This window comes from Dipodomys merriami, unplaced genomic scaffold, assembly GCF_024711535.1.
Source record: "Dipodomys merriami isolate MVZ:Mamm:240054 unplaced genomic scaffold, mDipMer1.0.p SCAF_14, whole genome shotgun sequence".
Lineage (NCBI taxonomy): Eukaryota > Metazoa > Chordata > Mammalia > Rodentia > Heteromyidae > Dipodomys > Dipodomys merriami.
The window spans coordinates 17150727-17168826 of record NW_027202715.1 but is presented as its reverse complement, the minus strand read 5'-3'; the positions used below and the strand labels follow the sequence as shown (position 1 = coordinate 17168826).

The 18100-nt window shown below is 41.1% G+C and overlaps 2 pseudogenes; one reads left to right on the top strand and one right to left on the bottom strand.

Annotated features, from left to right (window-relative positions):
- Positions 1 to 904: 904 nt before the first annotated feature.
- On the bottom strand, positions 905 to 1890 carry LOC138825730 (olfactory receptor 13A1-like; annotated as a pseudogene).
- Positions 1891 to 16552: 14662 nt separating this feature from the next.
- Positions 16553 to 17503, top strand: LOC138825729 (olfactory receptor 6C75-like; annotated as a pseudogene).
- The last annotated feature ends 597 nt before the right edge of the window (positions 17504 to 18100 follow it).

The following is an 18100-nucleotide window of genomic DNA, read 5'->3' as shown; positions in this document are numbered from 1 at the left end:
TCTTAAATATTTTTCACAGATGTAGAGTTTATTCAGTAAAGAGAAAGTGAGGCCACTCAAGAGAATGAGCAGTGGGACCCAGAAACCAGTGGTCCCCACTCTAAATATTCTTACACTAAAAGAGGAGAAAGTCACTTTCACACAGCTGTAAATCTAAAGTTGTCCTCCATAAGGGGAGATCAACAAAACCAGCATCTTGGAGGCTTTTCATCTGAACCAACTACAATCCCCAAGCAGCCATTTCCCAACAAAGTACTCTGTGCTCATGAAGCAAGGCCAAGCCTTACTGAAACTGCTACCTCCCAGTAGAAGGGCTTTTGGGAAGATGTATTTTTATGTTGCATTTTATTTGTTTCCAGTCCTGGGTCTAGATTTCAGGGCCTGGGCACTGGCTCTGAACTCTTTTTGCTGAAGGCTAGGTCTCTACCACTTGAGCCACAGTGCCATTTCCTGCTTTTTCTGAAGAGTTTATTGGACATAAGAGTTTCACAGACATTCCTACCCAGGCTGGTTTTGAACCATGATCTTCAGATCTCAGCTTCCTAAATAGGTAGGATTATAGGGCTGAGCTACAGAGTCTAGATATTTTTATTTTTATTGTTATTATAAAGGTGATGTACAGAGGAATTACAGTTACATAAGTCAGGTAAAGAGGACATTCCTTTTTGGACAATGTCACCTCTCCCACTTTTTCCCTCCTGTCCCCACTCACAAGTTGTACAGTTCATTTCCCCCATAGTGTCTAGAGATTTCCACTGCTGCATTTGTTGACCCTTTGTCCCACCATTTCAGTGCTCCTCCTCTTATACTCCCAAGACAGATAAATAAGACAAGAACAAAAGAAAACAACAACAACAACAAAGAATAAAAGCTCTTGCTTCCATTTCCTGGAGTTCTAGGTGTATTAATTTTTGAAGAAAGGGACAAGTTTCCTGAGGGCGGCTTTGACCTCCTTGTTCCTCAAAGTGTAGATGAGGGGGTTGAGGGTGGGGCTCGCCATGGTGTACAGCACTCCAACCACCTTGCTCTTCTCTGCACTGTAGCTGGACACGGGACTGATGTAGGCATAGAACACAGTCATGTAATACATGCACACCACTATGAGGTGGGAGGAGCAGGTGGAGAAGGCTTTCTGCTTCCCCTCTGATGTCCTCATCTTCAGGATGCTGGAGATGATGAAGCCATAGGACACAATGGTCAAGAGGAAATTGAATATGCCATAGAATGCATCAGCCAGTGTGGTCATGACACTGTTCACATAAGTGGAGCTACAGGACAGACGGAGCAGAGGAGGGATTTCACAGGAGAAATGGGTAATGACATTGGGCCCACAGAAGTTCAATCGCACCATCAGCCCTGTGTGGATGGCTGAGTTGAAGGCACACATCACCCACACTCCAACAACAAGCACGCTGCAGAAGGCCTTGCTCATCATGGTGCTGTAATGCAGGGGGTGGCAGATGGCTGCATAGCGGTCATAGGCCATGACCGTGAGCAGCAGCAACTCTGCGGATATAGTCCATATGAGAAAGTAGAGCTGGGCCATGCAGCCCCTGAAAGAGATGGAGCTCTTCTCTACCATCAGCTCCTCCAGAGCCTTTGGTATGATGGATGAGGTGCAGATGATGTCCATCGTAGCCAAATTGAGCAGGAAGAAGTACATGGGCGTATGGAGGCCAGGGTTGAAGCTGATGGCCATGATGATGAGAATATTTCCTGTGAGGGCCACACAGTAGAGAGACAGGAAACAGCAGAACAAGAAGAGGTGGTATTCGGGGTGCTCTGAGAATCCCTGCAGGATGAACTCTGTTACTGCTGTCTGGTTGCTCATGGTCCTGGGGTGAGGGGGTTTTCAGGATCTACCAGGAGAATCTCTACCCACAGCTGCATATGACTTCAGGGCTAGAATAAAACATGAAAGATTTCTTTGAAAGGTTGCTATGCTGTGTACAAACATGATAACATGTTGTGAACATTCAATAGCTCCAGTAGATTAGGTTGGGCACATATTAAAATACCTCATACGAAAGAAAACAAGCATTCAGCTCATAAACAACAAATGCAATATTAACCTTTTAAAACATTAATTAACAATTAACCTTAGCAAATATCACTCAATATGATAGAAAAGAAAAAGGCAGATTATTAAATGGATGCTCCTCCCTTCTTTATTCATGAATACACAAGTTTAGAAAAATTAGAGATTGCATAACATTTCCATGTTTTCTCGGATATGGATATGTATTCCATTTGAACCCCAACTTTTCTTTCTGGAAATTTGTCTTTGGAAAGATAGTTAAAATGTCTTCAAGTCACCCTGTAATGCTAGCTAAGTCTGAAGGCTGAGATCCAAGAATTGTGGTTTAAACCATCCTGAGGAGGAAAGCCTATGAAACTGTTACCTTCAATTAACTACACAAAAAGTAAGAAGTGGAGCTGTGGCTCAAGTTTAGGGCATCAGCATTGAGCCAAAAACTTCAGGGACACCAACCCAGGATCTGTGTAGAAGCCCCAGTACTGCTTCACACACACACACACACACACACACACACACACACACACACACACACACACACACACACACACACACACACACCCATGTATACATGCATGTGTATACTGTATACTGTATCTTAAAGCCAGTTGATGGTGGCTCACACTTGTAATCGTAGTTATTCGGGAAGCTAAGATCTGATATTCCTGGTTCAAAGTCAGATTGGGTAGGAAATCCATGTGTCTCTTTTCCTCAATTATCTAGCAGAAAGCCAGAAGCAGAGCTGTGGTTCCAGTGGCAGACAGCCAGCCTTTAGAGAAAAAGCTAAAGGACAGTGCCCAGGCCCTGAGTTCAAGCCCTAGGAAAATTATCTGCATGGCACCATTTATGACTGAATATTTAAAATTAATCTATATTCTTTAAGATGGGTTTTCTGTGATATATTGACATAATGCTATATAGTATTTTTGAAGTGTCTCAGTGACCACTTTAAAAGCAGAATAAATATTAAAATAACATGTGCAATTATGACCTGATTTGCAGGGGTAATGGATATCGGTACATGAATCAAAGTCAACAGGTGAGTGAAGCCAGAGTTTCATGGCAGGGACAGATTGTGGTTGATTTTCATTTCCTTTTTTGTCAAAGTGTTTTCTGTTCTTTCTCTGGAATGACCTTTCCGAGATGCATCATGAAAATCTCTTTCTAGCAGCCTTTCCACACCCTCCATACTCATTGAGGAGGAAATTCTCTCAACTGCTCTTCCTGGATTCTCCTCTTCTCCAGGTTTTCTCTTCACCCCAAATCAACCAGGTAGTGCTCACCCCATTTACTTTTCCTTTCCCCTCTTCCTTTTAAAACAAAAATTATTAATGTTTAATTTTAATTTAAGAATTTCTCTTTGGTCCAACTCAGGAAACATATTTCCCATTCTAAATTAAGGCTTACCCAAAAAGTCCAAACATCTCCTATCATTTGCAAGATACAATTCTTTGTGTGTGTGTGCGTGTGTGTGTGTGTGTGTGTGTGCGTGTGTGCGCGCGCGCGCCAAGCCAGATGCTTAAATTCTAGGCTTGGGCTCTGTCCTCAAACATTTGTGCTCAAAGTTAGCACTCTACTTCTTGAGTCATAGCTTCACTTCCAGCTTTTTTGATAAATAATTGGAGTTATGAGTCTCAAAGACATTCCTGCCCAGGCTGGCTTCGAACTGTGATCCTCAGTTTTCAGCCTACTGAGTAACTAGAATTACAGGCCTGATCTACCAGTGTCTGGCTATGATGTAGATATTGTATGACTAAAGGGCACAACACTGGTACGACACCCCCCCTGACATGTTGGTCAACTCCATAGCACATATGACAAGCCAGAGTCATGTTGGCACCGTTGTACCTGGAGCAGACAAGCACATCTGTCCCTTATATCCACAGAGCAATCAATTGCCATGTGCTGGGCATCAGGAGACCCCTTCACTGGAAACTCAAACCCAGTTCTTGTCTTCACTCAGCTACAGAGACAGATAAGGGAGCACCTCCATTATGGATGAGCAGTCTGCACAGGTTCTGAATAAAATTGCAACACCCATCCGCATTTAGAGAACAAATTACCCTCAGGTAAAGACATACTTGCTGTGATTTCCAGGACGGGTGGACAGAGTCCTGATCCCATCCAGAATCATGACAGTAAGTAGATTTCATGACAATGACCATGAGTCTTTCCTTCGACCTCAGCCAGTCATTTGGTCTATGGAGAGGAACAAAGACCTGTCTACCCTGAGGTTTGTTGGGCATTGGCTTTAGTTCTTATCAAGCATCCAGGTTAATGATCAGGTACGCCAGTGGAAAGAACAAGATTGCAGCTAGCCTTGACCCAGCTCAAAGTCTTGCTACTGTAACAACACAGTAGTCCCCACAGGCCAGGTACAAGATGTGTAACCGGAGTTGTCTTCGCTCTTCTCAAACCTACTGAGGTCCACTTCCAGGACCAAAACAGAGCATGGTGTACGGCTTCCATCATGTTAGGAAAATAGAAATCAGTGGCTTCATGATCCCTGACATTGAAAGGCTGATATCATTGAATTTTTCCTAAATTCAGATTGAATTTTTCATTGAACACAATTTACTTCTAGTGAATCTCACCTTAGTTCTAATTTATTGTTCACAGTTTCCCAACTGGAAAATTACTATGATTTTAAGGCACACAATAATAGTAGACAATTGATTTTTATTATCTTTGATGTCATTCAAGATTTTCACATATAGGATATGATTCAGCTATTATATATGAAAGTAGTTATTTCTATTATAAACATTAAAAAACAGAAAACTAAAAATCATTAGAATAAAAAAATTCTAATCATTGCTGGGTTCTGGTGGCTCACACCTGTAATCCTAGCTACTCAGGAGACTGAGATCTGAGGCTCAAGGTTCAAAGTCAGTCTGGGCAGGAAAGTCCATGAGACTCTCATCTCTAATAAACTACAAAAAAAGCTAGAAATGGAGCTGTGGCTCAAGTGGTGAACCACTAATATTTGAGCAGGAAAGCTAAGGGACAGAGCAGAGGTCCTAAATTCATCACCTGGATTGGTACAAAAAATCATCTACAAAAAGTTCTAATCCTTACCTTTTTATCTGAAAGATAGTTTCATAATGACTAGTCCCTTTTTTTATTGGAATGTCAGAAGTGAATCTGTGACTTAGTCACACAAAGTATTAGTGACAAAAATTAGTCTTGTCCCAAAGTTTTGGAACTGAACTCTAAAACTCTTTGCTGTTAATTTTTCAGTTTCTTTTCCAAATGTAACATCATCATATGCCCAGAGAGCCACAAAGTAGAATGATCAGTCAGGAAGTGATACAACATTTACGATTTTGATCTACTGTATAACCCTTAAACTGTCAGCCCATTTGGGGCACAGTGTTTACTCAATTATTTCATCTACTGATTGAATAGTGATAATATCTAAGAAGGAGTAATCTAATATTGCTGGCTTTAGGTAGCTAAATGAAAGTCAGCAGGTATTTTATGCCCATGTTAAGCAGACAGAATCATTGACAGAACTTCTTCACTTTTTTTATGTCACACAATGAAACAGAAAATCCTCAGAGCACAATTTACCTGTAAAGAATGATTCCACCGTTGTGGTGCCAGCACATTTTATGTGTGATCTCACTCTTTCAGCCACAGTTGAGGCTGGGAATAAGAGGGGACTTGGTGTAAAATCTACGACATCAGTTTAGACAAAGATTTTCTTCCCCTATATAAGTTGATCTTCCAAGAGTTTTTGACTTCTCTTTGGTGAAAGTTGTCTCTTTCTGTGGGGGACTCTCAGGAGAGTTGTTTACAGCCACTACTGCTCTAAGTAGACCCTGAAGGAACAATTAAGTCCTTTTGGCAGGGCACTCAGCTGTCATTGGTGATCATGCAAAGACCAGTTCAGGCTAATGTCCAAATATGTGAAAAAAAATAAAGGGCATAAGTCCCAATGGAGAGTGGTGGACACCCCTGCCCTAGGCCAGAAGATCTGGGCAGGGTGGACCCAGGCTCAGGTGCTCAGAGTCCCATGGTCCTCTCTCAGGACTTGGAAGAAAAAGGTAGGACAGAGCTAGCCCTTCTGATTTTTCTTGCCAGGAAGACTAGAGGCATGAGCAAACACCCGTGTGCTCCCTACATGAACCACCGTGACAATACAGTGTCTATCTCCCCTCCCTCCATCTCACAGTGCCTTCTTTATCTCTAGTCTCCTTCCTTTCCACTCACCCATATCTTCTTCTTGTCCAAATCCCACCCAGATACAACTCCATCTCTTCAATCTTTGTGTCTTTGAAGAAAATCACCATTTTATCTGCATAGCCTCTATTTCAGTAAATTCTCAGCAGAATCTGATAGCAATAAGAATAGACCCCAAATCATATCCAGACCCCAAATGGTAATGGCTGTGTGAAATTGAATGAGTCTCCTAATATTTTCAGGACTAAGTAAGACTAAGAATAAAATGATTTGTCTCATTATTCTAGCACCCAACACATGAAAGGGGCTTGGAAATGTTTCATTTTCTTTTCCTCCTATTTTAGCACAGCATATGCATGCACATACATTTCTCTTGTGTTAGTTGACAAGAAGAGAATAGGCTAAATACCAATTACCTCTCATGCTAGGAATATGCCCAAATGTTCCTGGCCACTCAACCAATAATTTTTTATTATGAAAATACCATACAGAGGAGTTACAATTATTTGGGCATGATAATGAGTACATTGCTTATCAAGCATTGTTGCCTCCTCCTTTGTTTCCCTTTTCTATCCCTTCCCATATCTCCCCCAACCCCTATATCACACCCCCACCCTGGCCAAAGTTGTAAAGTTCGTTTTTTGACATAACGACTTGTACATTTCATTGTTGCAATGGGTCCACCTGTATCCCTATTTAAACGATTTGTTTTTTCCCTTCCCCTCCACAAATTATACCAACATCAAATACAGTGAAAGCAGGGTTATATCATGGGGGAGGAACATACAAAGCAACAAAGAAATCATCTTAAAAATATTTAGAAACATTTATCTTGGTGTTCACTTCACCTAACATCAACTTATCTCAACCAATCATTTTTTACTCATTGGCAGAGTCTCCTGGAAATTAAGTGGGTTTCTTATTCAAACTCATTGCAAATGATTTAAGTGCACACAACAGCGTACTTGGAAGATGCACTAAATTAAATGTTTCAGTAGTGACTGGTGCACAGCTCTCATTTAAGAGCTATGAGAATTTGTCCCAATGTTTTGTAGTCAATAAAATCAGAGCAATACTCACTTTTAGGATTTTTTCTAGCTAATGAGATATATGAATTTATTTTAGTAGCTATGTTAGTCATTAAAGAGGTCAACTGTAGAAATAATTACACAGAATAACTCCAACTTGATACTTGTGAAACCCAAGCAGGTTTTCTTTTTTATTTTTATTCTTTTATTTTTTGTTGTTGTTGTTGGTCGGGGGGCCTGAACTCTAGGCCTGGGTGCTGTCCCTCAGCTCTTCAACTCATAGCTAGCACTTACCACTTGAGCCACAGCTCCACTTCTGGCTTTTTCTGCTTATGTGGTACTGAAGAATCAAACCCATAGTCTCATGCATGCAAGGCAAGCACTCTACCACTGAGCCACCTTCCCAGCCCAGGTTATCCTTTTAAAAATCTTTTTTGGGGTTCATGATGCATTTTCATGCAAGAATGTATGTGTACATTACTACTTACACTAAGGGAACAAAAAGACTACATATATGGTGTTCTAACTTCACTCAAAATGTTAAGTGCATGCCTGGTGATGTGGTGGTTTCAAGCCATTTGGGCCAGTCATGCTTTGATAGGTCTTCAGAGGAGGCAGATTCTTCTACAGCCAGTGTTTCTCTCTCTTGTAGGCTACTTTTTCCTTTACCATAACTGACACAATTTCTACGGTTTAGTTCCTAGGAAGGAAAATAAATAGAAAGCTTAGAGAAAGTAATTCAAGTTAAGAACATAACTTCTATTCACTATTTATTGAAAAGTTGTAGTCACATTGCTTCACCAAGCTGCAAGGGAGTCTGGGAAATGTAATCAAACAGGGAAGCTGATGCACTAGAGAAAGGAAAGTTGCATTTTGAAAATTTAGTGATAGCCACAAATATGCAAGAGAAAATCTGAAGATATTTAAAAATAAGACTGGTAGTGAGAGTAAAGTTTATGTTATTCTCAAAACCCAGACTGACCAAAAAACACAAAGGTAATTGTTTTATACTTATACCCAAAGGAGGGAGAAAGTGATTTAAAAAATGGAAGAAATAGAGATATTTCTACAAGATATCCAAAAAGAGTCTCAATGTAGCAAAACTTTGAGGATGTACAGTGGTTCAACAGGTGCCATGGGATAGAGAATACTGGAAAGCAGGAGTGCAGAATAATGCAGCAAAAAGAGGTAGGCTCTGAGCTGTGAGATCCACAGACAGGAGAGACCACTGGCCAAGTGAAAGAATATGTTTGGAAGCTTGGGAAAACTTAAGGATGGCCTCCTGTCTGAGAAATGCTATGCCCCACATTTCCTCAGCCCAGGCCCTAACAGCTAGGCCAGGCCACTGGGGGCGCAGCTCTGTGGTAAAGTGCATGCAGTGAGCCCTAGATTCAGACCCCTTGAACAAAAAACAATCCTTTTAATTCATTTCAGCTTGTTTCTTATCATCCAACCATAGTCCTTAACACTTCAAGTTATTAAGCCCTGCCTTCTTTTTTTCCCACCTCATCCCACTATTGGGCTCGCCTCCTACATGCTCCCAAAACATCATCCATCAAGGTTCCTAATGCTATTCTTCCCACCTCAGTATTTCCTGCACTTTTTCCTTCATTCTGTCCATCAAACACTATCTTCTGTGCAGGTTTTCTGAGACTCAGCCAGTAGGAAAGCTCCTTGTTCCCCTCAAGCAGCATAGTTATTTCCTTTCAGTGTCCATATTGGCTTGGGATAAAACATAATTTCCATGCCAGGTGTTATTTGCAAGCCATTTATTCAAACAAGAAGGAAAATACACTCATAGCAAGAAAGGGCGTCGAAACAACACTGAAACAACAAAATCAATAAAGTAAAATTAGTAGTCAGAGTCATTAGTTATTATAACCTTATTCCAAGCATGCAAAGAGATAGGGACATGATTGAGCATAAATAGAAGCAGAGAAGATATGAAAGGAAATTGAATCCTAGAGATACAAACTACAATGTTAAAAATAAATATTGTAGAATAAAAAGACAAAGTGAATCTGCCAAACATAGATAGGAAGAAAGAAAAAGAACAAACACAACAGCACAGTCATAAATCATAAGACAACTTAAATAGACTAATATATACAAAATTAGTTCCTTAACATTCATGAGGGCTTGGAGAACAGAAAACAATATACTTGTATGAAAACAATATTTGTGGGGCTGGGGATGTGGCTTAGTGTAGAATGTTTGCCTAGCATGCATGAAGGCCTGGATTCAACTCCTCAGTGCCACCTAATCAGAAAAACCCAGAAGTGGCACTGTGGCTCAAATGATAGAGTGCTAGCCTTGAGCAAAAGAAGCTCAGAGACAGTGCCCAGGCCCTGAGTCCAAGCCTCAGGACTAGCAGAAAAACAAAAAAAAACACCCCCCAAACACCCTCACCAATATTTATATGAATCTGATTAAACTTTTTGCATATGTAATTAAAATATGAACCTAAAAATCCAATAAGCTCAGAGAACTAAAGCATCATAACCATGAAGAAATCACACAAGATGCAGGCTGCAAAGTGGGAAACTTGAAACCAGCCAGAAGAGAAAAGGGCACACTAAGAACAGAGAGAGAAAGATGTAAATTATAGATAGAGAAATGTGAGTAGGAAGACAGTAAGTAAAGATCTTTAAAGTACTGAAAGAAGTGGGTGGCCAGTGGCTCATGTATGTAATCCCAGCTATTCAGGAGGCTGAGATCTGAGGATCATGGTTTGAAGCCAGTCTAAACTGAAAAGTTTGTGAGACTCTTATTCCCAATTAACCAGCAAAAAGCCAGAAGTGGAGCTGTGGCTCAAGTAATAAAGTGTTAGCATTGAGCAAAAAAATCTAAGGCAAGTGCCCAGGCCCTGAGTTCAAGCAACAATAGCAGGGCTTATCCATTAATTCATTTACAAAATAACTTCATTTACATAGATAAATAGTGAAGGTGGACATGGTCAGGCCCATGGACACTTGAGGTTTAAGTTGCACATTTGTAGGTATCCACATACCTGCACACCTTTCTTCCAATATGTATTGAAATATACAGAACACTGAAGAAAATATGCACCAACACACATAATCCAAATTTTGTCATATTGTGCTACGTGTAATAATGAAATAATTTTGTGAGGCTATTTAATGAAGCTAGTTCTGGATTTCATTCTAGCTAAAATTTTCTCTTTTCTTCGAGGATTGTGTGTGTGTGTGTGTGTGTGTGTGTGTGTGTGTGTGTGTGTGTGTGTGTGTACTGGTGCTGGGGCTTGAACTGATGGCCTTGAGATCTCACTTGGCATTTTCCACTCACAGCTAGTGCTCTACCACTTGTGCACACCTTGCCCCCTTTTTGCTGGTTAATTGGAGATAAGAGTCTCATAGAATGGAAGGGCTTGGAAAAAATTATATTAAGTGAAGTAAGCCAGGCCCAAAGAAGCATAGGTCCCATGGTTTCCCTTATTTGCAATATCTAGTATAGGTATGAGTCAAGCAGAAAAGGTCAGATAATGTGATGTTAGGAAAATGAACCCTTAAATATGTATTTTAAAGTTTTCGTTTCTTTCATGCATATGTTTCTAACGCATTTATAAGATTATTTCTTTGTTGCTTTGTATGTCCCTCCCCCACAGTGTAACCCCCGCTTTCACTATATTTGATGTCAGTATAACATGTGGAGGAGATAGGGGCAAACAAGTCGTTTAAGGATTCAGGTGGACCTGTTGCAACAATGAGAAGTACAAAATGTCATGTCAAAACCAGCTTTACAAAGTCGGTGGGGGGGGGGAGGAGGGGGGTATAATTGGGTGGGGGGAGGGGGGAGGCTGGGAAGGGAGGTGAAGGGTAAACAAAGGAGGAGGCTGCAATGCTTGGTAAGAAATGTATGCATTATCCTGCCCATGTAATTGTAGCCCCTCTGTACAGTATGTTCTCAAATAAAATAAAATAATATTAAAAAAAAAAAAAAGAGTCTCATAGATTTTTGTGTCCAGGCTGGCTTTGAATGCTGATCTACAGTTCCTAGCCTCTTGAATACCTAGGAGTACAGAAGTGAGTAGCCAGCACTTGGCACAAGAATTTCTACTTATGTTTTTAAAGTATCTGCATGTTTATATTTCCATGAAGCCTTTTATGATGAGCTTTTAAACTCTCCCATGTAAATCTGTCATCTCTGTTATCTTGGCATGGGAGTCTATCAATTGTCTTTCAAAACAACTGAGATCTTCCTAGTTTTTGTTTGACCAGTGGTGTTCTCTGGAAATGGACCTTTTGGATTTTTTGAAATGCTGGCACTCATTTAAGCTTTTATTTTGCCTTCTTTGACATGCTGTGACAGACAAAGGGAGAGCTCTTCCCCATTTCTGACAGGTTGAGTTCCCTACTTGACCTCTCAGCCAACCTTAGCTAACAACATAATATAATTGAGATGTCATGAATTTGGCTACGGTTGCACAGATCCCACTTTTAAAGATTTATGTGGAGGACAATTGAGTTGGTTAGGAGTTCATATAATTATATTTTCATAATACACAGTGACTTTATTAGTAGCACCTGAAGCAAGAAATTTCTCTTTCCAGCCAGTGCTCAATTAGCAGTCACCAGGGATCCTAGAGGGACATTGGTCTCAGTGGCTTTGTTCTTCCATTTGCTAATGATCAGTGCCGCCACTGGTCCTGCTGGGCCCTGATTGGTGTGGAGGCTGACCAGTGCTACACAAATGTTAGGGGAAGTTCATACCTCTTTCATTGCTGTATCCTCCCAGTCGTGTGTGTGTGTGTGTGTGTGTGTGTGTGTCTGTGTGTGTCTGTGTGTCTGTGTGTCTGTGTGTCTATGAGAGAGAAAGAGACAGAGAGTGCTTTGGAATGCATTTTGGAGGAACACTATACATAAAGGGTGAATTTAAGTGAGAAGCCTGTTTTCTCCCATCCTTCCCTGAATTTTTACCCAGGAATAACTTCTCCTATTGGTGCTGGGGCAGGACTAGGATAGGATCTGGGTGACAGGGGATGCCAAAGTGAATTCCAAGTGAACTCGCTCAAGTTACAGAAGCACATTTCCTTACTCCCTCCCTACTTCCATCCTCCTTCCTTCCTTCCTTCCTTCCTTCTTTCCTTCCTTCATTTCTTCCTTCATTCCCTCCATCCCTCCTTCCTTCCTTACCTCCCTCCCTTCTTCCTTCCTTCCTTCCCTCTCTTCTTCTTTCTCTTTCTTTCCTTCTTTCTTTTCCTTTCTTTCTTTCTTTCTTTCTCTCTCTCTTTCTTTCTTTCTTTCTCTTCCTTTATTTTTCTTTCTTTGTTCTTTCTTTCTTTCTTTCCCTTCCTTCCTTCCTTCCTTCCTTCCCTCCCTCCCTCACTTCTTCTTTCTTTCTTCTTTCTTTCCTTTCTTTCTTTCTTTCTTTCTTTCTTTCTTTCTTTCTTTCTTTCTTTCTTTCTTTCTTTCTTTCTTTCTTTCCTTTCTTTTTCTTTCTTTGTTCTTTCTTTCTTTCTTTCCCTTCCTTCCTTCCTTCCCTCTTTCTTTCCTTCCTTCCTGTCGCCTTTTCTTCTTCCTTTCTTTCCTTTCCTAGTTTTCTCTGTTATCGTCCTTCTTTCCTTCCTTTCTTCGTTACCTGCTTTTCTTCTATTTCTTTCTTTCATCCTCTCTCCTTTCTTTCCTTTCTCTTTCTCCCTTCCCTTTGCTTTCCTTCCTTCCCTTTCATCTTCTTCATTTTGTTCTCTTTTGTTTCTTTCTCTCTCCTTCTTCCTTCCTTTTCTTTCTTTCCCATTCTCTTTCTCTGTATTTCTTTCCCTCTCTTTTCTCTATCTTTCTTTAATCTTTCCTTTCCTTCCTTCCTTCCTTCCTTCTTCCTTTCTTCCTTCCTTCCTTCCTTCCTTCCATCCTCCCTCCCTCACTTCCTCCATCTCTCTCTCTCTCTTCCTGTCACTTCTTTATTTCCTCTTCTTTTCATCACACAAGATTTCCAGCAACTGTCACTTTTTTATTATCTTACCCTTGGAAAGGGAAAGCACTGAAGTATGATAATGGGCAGATGTGATGGGCGAACTACTTTTTCTCTGGGACAAATGAAGGGCATCTCAAATGAAACTGTTCATTACACTAGATTCCAGCTGCCTAGACAAGTGCTCTGGAGTTTTGGAGGAGTGAAGGGAGAGAAGACAGAGCCCTGAGCTGCCTGTGGTAAGTGTGTGCCCAGTGAGACTGAACGGCTGTCCATGCATTCACTTCAAACTGAAGTGGTCTGTTTCTCTCCAGATTGATTTCATAATACTCTTTGTAAAGAAAGGGCAGCTTTGATTTGGCTAAATCAGAAGCTAGGTCAGAGATCTGAGATGAACACTAGCAAATTCTGTGTATTTAAAGGGAGAAAGAAAGCAGGTGTTTTACTTGGGCAAGTAATAACAGGGAGAATGATGAGGAAATGGTAACTGAAACTAAGTTATGCAATTCACCAGACTCTGGTAGGCATTTCTTAAATATCCAGTCAGAAGGTAAGAAGACAGTTTCTCCCCTGAACTGACAACCTAGCATCCTAGCATGAATAGGACATAGAGAAAGCATTCTCTGTCTCTGTCTCTGTCTCTCTCTGTCTCTCCTTCCTTCTCTCCCATCTACCCTTTTTCCCTCCTTCCTCCCTCCCCCTCCCTCTTTCCCTCCCTCCTTCCCTCCCTCCCTCCCTTCTTCCTTCCTTCCTTCCTTCCTTCCTTCCTTCCTTCCTTCCCTCCCTCCCTCCCTCCCTCCCTCCCTCCCTCCCTCCCTCCTTCCCTTCCTTCCTTCCTTCCTTCCTTCCTTCCTTCCTTCCTTCCTTCCTTCCTTCCTTCCTTCCTTCCTTCCTTCCTTCCTTCCTTCCGTCCTTCCCTTTTCTTTCTCCTATGGCATACCAGTGATTGAACTCAAGACCTCAGTCTTGCTCAACTTGCTTGCTTGGTGGCTCTCAAGCAGTTGAGCCAGGACTCCAGCTCTGCTTTTTGCTGGTTATATTGGAAATGGAATCTTAGAATTTTCTGCCTGACTTGGAACCATGGTCTTTAGAAGTTCACTCTCTAGAATAGCTACGTAAAGAGACATGAGCCCCCAGTTCCAGGCTCAAAATCACTTCTTTTTAAAACTAAACTACTTCAGGCTCTAGCTCAACATGAACCCTGTTAGAATTCACTGATTGCTCCTTGTATCTAATTCACTTCAGGGGACTGTGCTGGGACCACAAAAACAGGTTTTCGTTTGTTTGGTTGTCATTAGGTACCGTTCTGAGGCTTGAACACAGAGTCTGAAGATTTCTGTGAGCTTTTTTGCTCAAGCCAGCACTCTACCACTTGAGACACAGCTCCACTTCTGGGTTTTTGGTGCTTACTTGCAGATAAAAGTCTCAAGGACTTTCTTTCTTTCTTTCTTCTTTCTTTCTTTCTTTCTTTCTTTTTCTTTCTTTCTTTCTTTCTTTCTTTCTTTCTTTCTTTCTTTCTTTCTTTCTTTCTTTCTTTCTTTCTTTCTTTCTTTCCTTCCTTCCTTCCTTCCTTCATTTCTTTCTTTCTTTCTTTCTTTCTTTCTTTCTTTCTTTCTTTCTTTCTTTCTTTCTTTCTTCCTTCCTTCCTTCCTTCCTCCCTCCCTCCCCCCCTCTCTCTCTTTCTTTTTTTAAATCAGTCATGGGGCTTGAACTCTGTGTGCCGTCCCTCAACTCTTCAGCTCAAGGTTAGAGCTCTACCACTCGAGTCACAGTGCCACTTCCAAGAGTCTCAAGGACTTTCTTACCTGGTTGTTTTGATCTGTGATCCTTATGTCTCAGATTCTTGAGTAGCTAGAATTACAGTGGTGAGCCACCAGTGCCAGGCAAAAAGTTTTGTCTGAAAATGACCCTTGAATTGAAAGAAAAACAAAACCTAAAAAAAGAAGATTTCTCTGATACTTATAATTCTATGTCCCCAAATGGCAATAAATGCTCAGGTACAATGAATGTATATATTTTTGTGGCTTGCTAGCCTTCTGTGGCCATCCGTGGATATTCTTTTGTTTATTTTGTTTTTTGTTTGAGGAGGTGCTGGGTGGGAGGGACAGGGGTGGAGGGGAAGGAGGGCAAGACTAACACATACTAGGGAAGGCCTTGGCCACTGAGTCACAATTCATACCAACTTTTCTTTCTTTCTTTTTATTTTGTTATAATTTTAGTTTTGCAACATACATCTTGTGACTAATGGTGTGAATACTACCTTAATAGATTCTGTCATCAAATATATAATTATAAAAGTAACTTTCTCCAACTAAGCAATGAACTGTTTGAGAAGGTGATTCACTTCTGGTAAAATGACACTGCCCTTCATTTCCATGGGTTGCTACTTACATGGTTCTTGTTTATCTACTGCTTTTGCTGCATGCAATATGAACATGGCTGTAGATAAAAACAAATATTTTTACTTTATAATAATCAAAAATAGTATGCTCCTTTGGGTGCTGGTGGCTCACACCTGTAATCCTAGCTACTCTGGAAATTGAGAGCTAAGGATCACAGTTCAAAGGTAGCCTAGGGCATTTGTCTCCAATTAACCAAAAAAAGCCAAAAGTGGAACTGTGCTCAAGTGATAGAGTGCCAGCCTTGAGTGAACAAGCTAAGGGAGAGTATCTAGGCCTTAAATTCAGGAGTGGCACACACATACAAAACACACAATATGCTAAATATAGAGCTTTAAAATAATAAGTACACCAAATGGTCATGTCTGGTTATTTTACATATTTAATAAAATAATAAAAACAAAATAATAAAATAAAGTTCTGCTCTTCAGATATTTTTATTGTTTTGTTTGTTTGTTTGTTGTCAGTCATGGGGCTCGAACTCTTGGCTTGGGCACTGTCCCTCAGCTCTTCAGCTCAAGGCTAGCACTCTACCACTTGAGCCAGAGTGTCACTTCCAGTTTTCTGGTGGTTTATTGAAAATAACAATCTTATGGAGTTTCCTGCCCAGGCTGGCTTTAAACTGCAATTCTCAGATCTCAGCCTCTTGAGTAGCTAGGATTACAGATGTGAGCCACTGGCACCTCACTGTATGTTTTGTTTTTATTTTATACTAGTACAGGGATTGAACTCAGGGCTTTACCCCTGCTTTCTTCACTCAAGGTAGGTGCTCTACCACCTAAGCCACAGCTTCACTTCCAGCTTTATTGTGGTTAATTAAGATAATTGTGTCGAAGACTTTTCTGCCTGTGCTGACTCTGAGCCACCATCTTCAGATCTCAGCCTCCTGAGTAGCTAGCATTACAGGCATGAGCCACCAGTTCCTGGCTATTCTTCAGTTTTGAAGTGACAATGTAGTTCAATGACAGATGGAGAGAATGGAAAAGCTGCTGGTGGAGGAAGTAAGGAATAAGACTGCAGCCCAGGAGTTCATCCTGGAGGGATTTCCTGCCTAGCAACGCCTGGGAACCATCTTCTTCCTCATACACCTGGTGGCATACTTGACATCCATCCTGAGCAACATGCTCATAATTGTCATCACAGTGGCCGACCCTCGCCTCCACATACCTATGTACTTCTTCCTCAGCAGCTTCTCTTTTGTAGAATGCTGTTTCATCACCACTGTGATTCCCAAACTGCTGACCATCTTTCTGTTAGGGAGGCAGACCATTTCCTTTGTAGCTTGCTTTGCACAAGCCTTCCTCTTTCTTTTCCTGGGGGCGACTGTGTTCTTCCTCATGGCTGTACTATCCCTGGATCGATATCTGGCCATTTGCAGACCTCTGCATTACCCAACCATCATGAGCTGGAAGGTGTGTTCATTGCTGGTTGCTTTCTGCTCAGTGTTGGGATTCCTCTTTATGGTGATTCCAGTCCTGGCACTCTCTCACTCATCATTCTGTGGCCCCAATGTCATCCCTCATTTCTTCTGTGATTTTGGACCCCTGTCCAGTCTTTCCTGTTCTGATACCAGATCCACTGACAGTTTGTTCTTCATGTTGGCCTTATGTGTTCTCTTCACATCCCTCATGATAACCATTGTGGCCTACAGCAACATAGCAGCCACCATCATACGTCTCCCCTCAGCCAAGGAGAGACAGAGAGCTTTCTCCACCTGCTCCTCCCACCTCATAGTCCTCTCCCTGATGTATGGCAGCTGTGTCTTCATATATGTGAAGCCGAAGCAAACAAGCAGGCTAGACTCCAACAGAGAGGCTGCGCTGGTGAACACGGTGGTGACCCCCTTGCTGAACCCTGTCATCTACACCCTACGCAACAAGCAGGTCCACCGGGCTCTCTGGGTTGTTCTGTCCAGGCTGAAGGTGTAGAAGTAGGAACATACATTCAAAAGTGGAAGTCATCTTCTGTTGGGCCTTTCCAGCTTCTTCTATATATTTGGAATTTTCTATAGAAATTAGTTGTAATATTCTCCAGGTTCTGCTAGTTTACAAATAGCTAATTTTCTAACAATTGGATCTGAAATTTGTAATAATCTTCTTTATATTTATATGAAAATATTTTCCCAAATTTTGTTTTTATTGGTCCTTCTTTTCTATTTTACTTATTTATTTTTATGTTGTTATTACAATGGTGAGGCACCCAGGGATTACAGTTATATAAGACAGGTAAAGAGCACATTTCTTTTTGGACAATATCTCCTCTTCCCTTGCTTACTCCCAGTTTTTCCTGCCTGTCCCCACCCACAAGTTGTATAGTTTATTATCAAAAGAGTGCCTAGTGAGTACCACTGCTGCATTTGTTCACCCTTTGTCCCTACATTTCTGGTCCCCTCCCCTTACTCTCCCAAAGACAAACAAATGAACAAAACAGATAAAAAGGAAAGAAAACAAAAACAGTAATAAGGAAAAATCTCATTTTCAATTCCTATTCAGGAGGTTTTATTTCATATAATCAGATGCAAATAG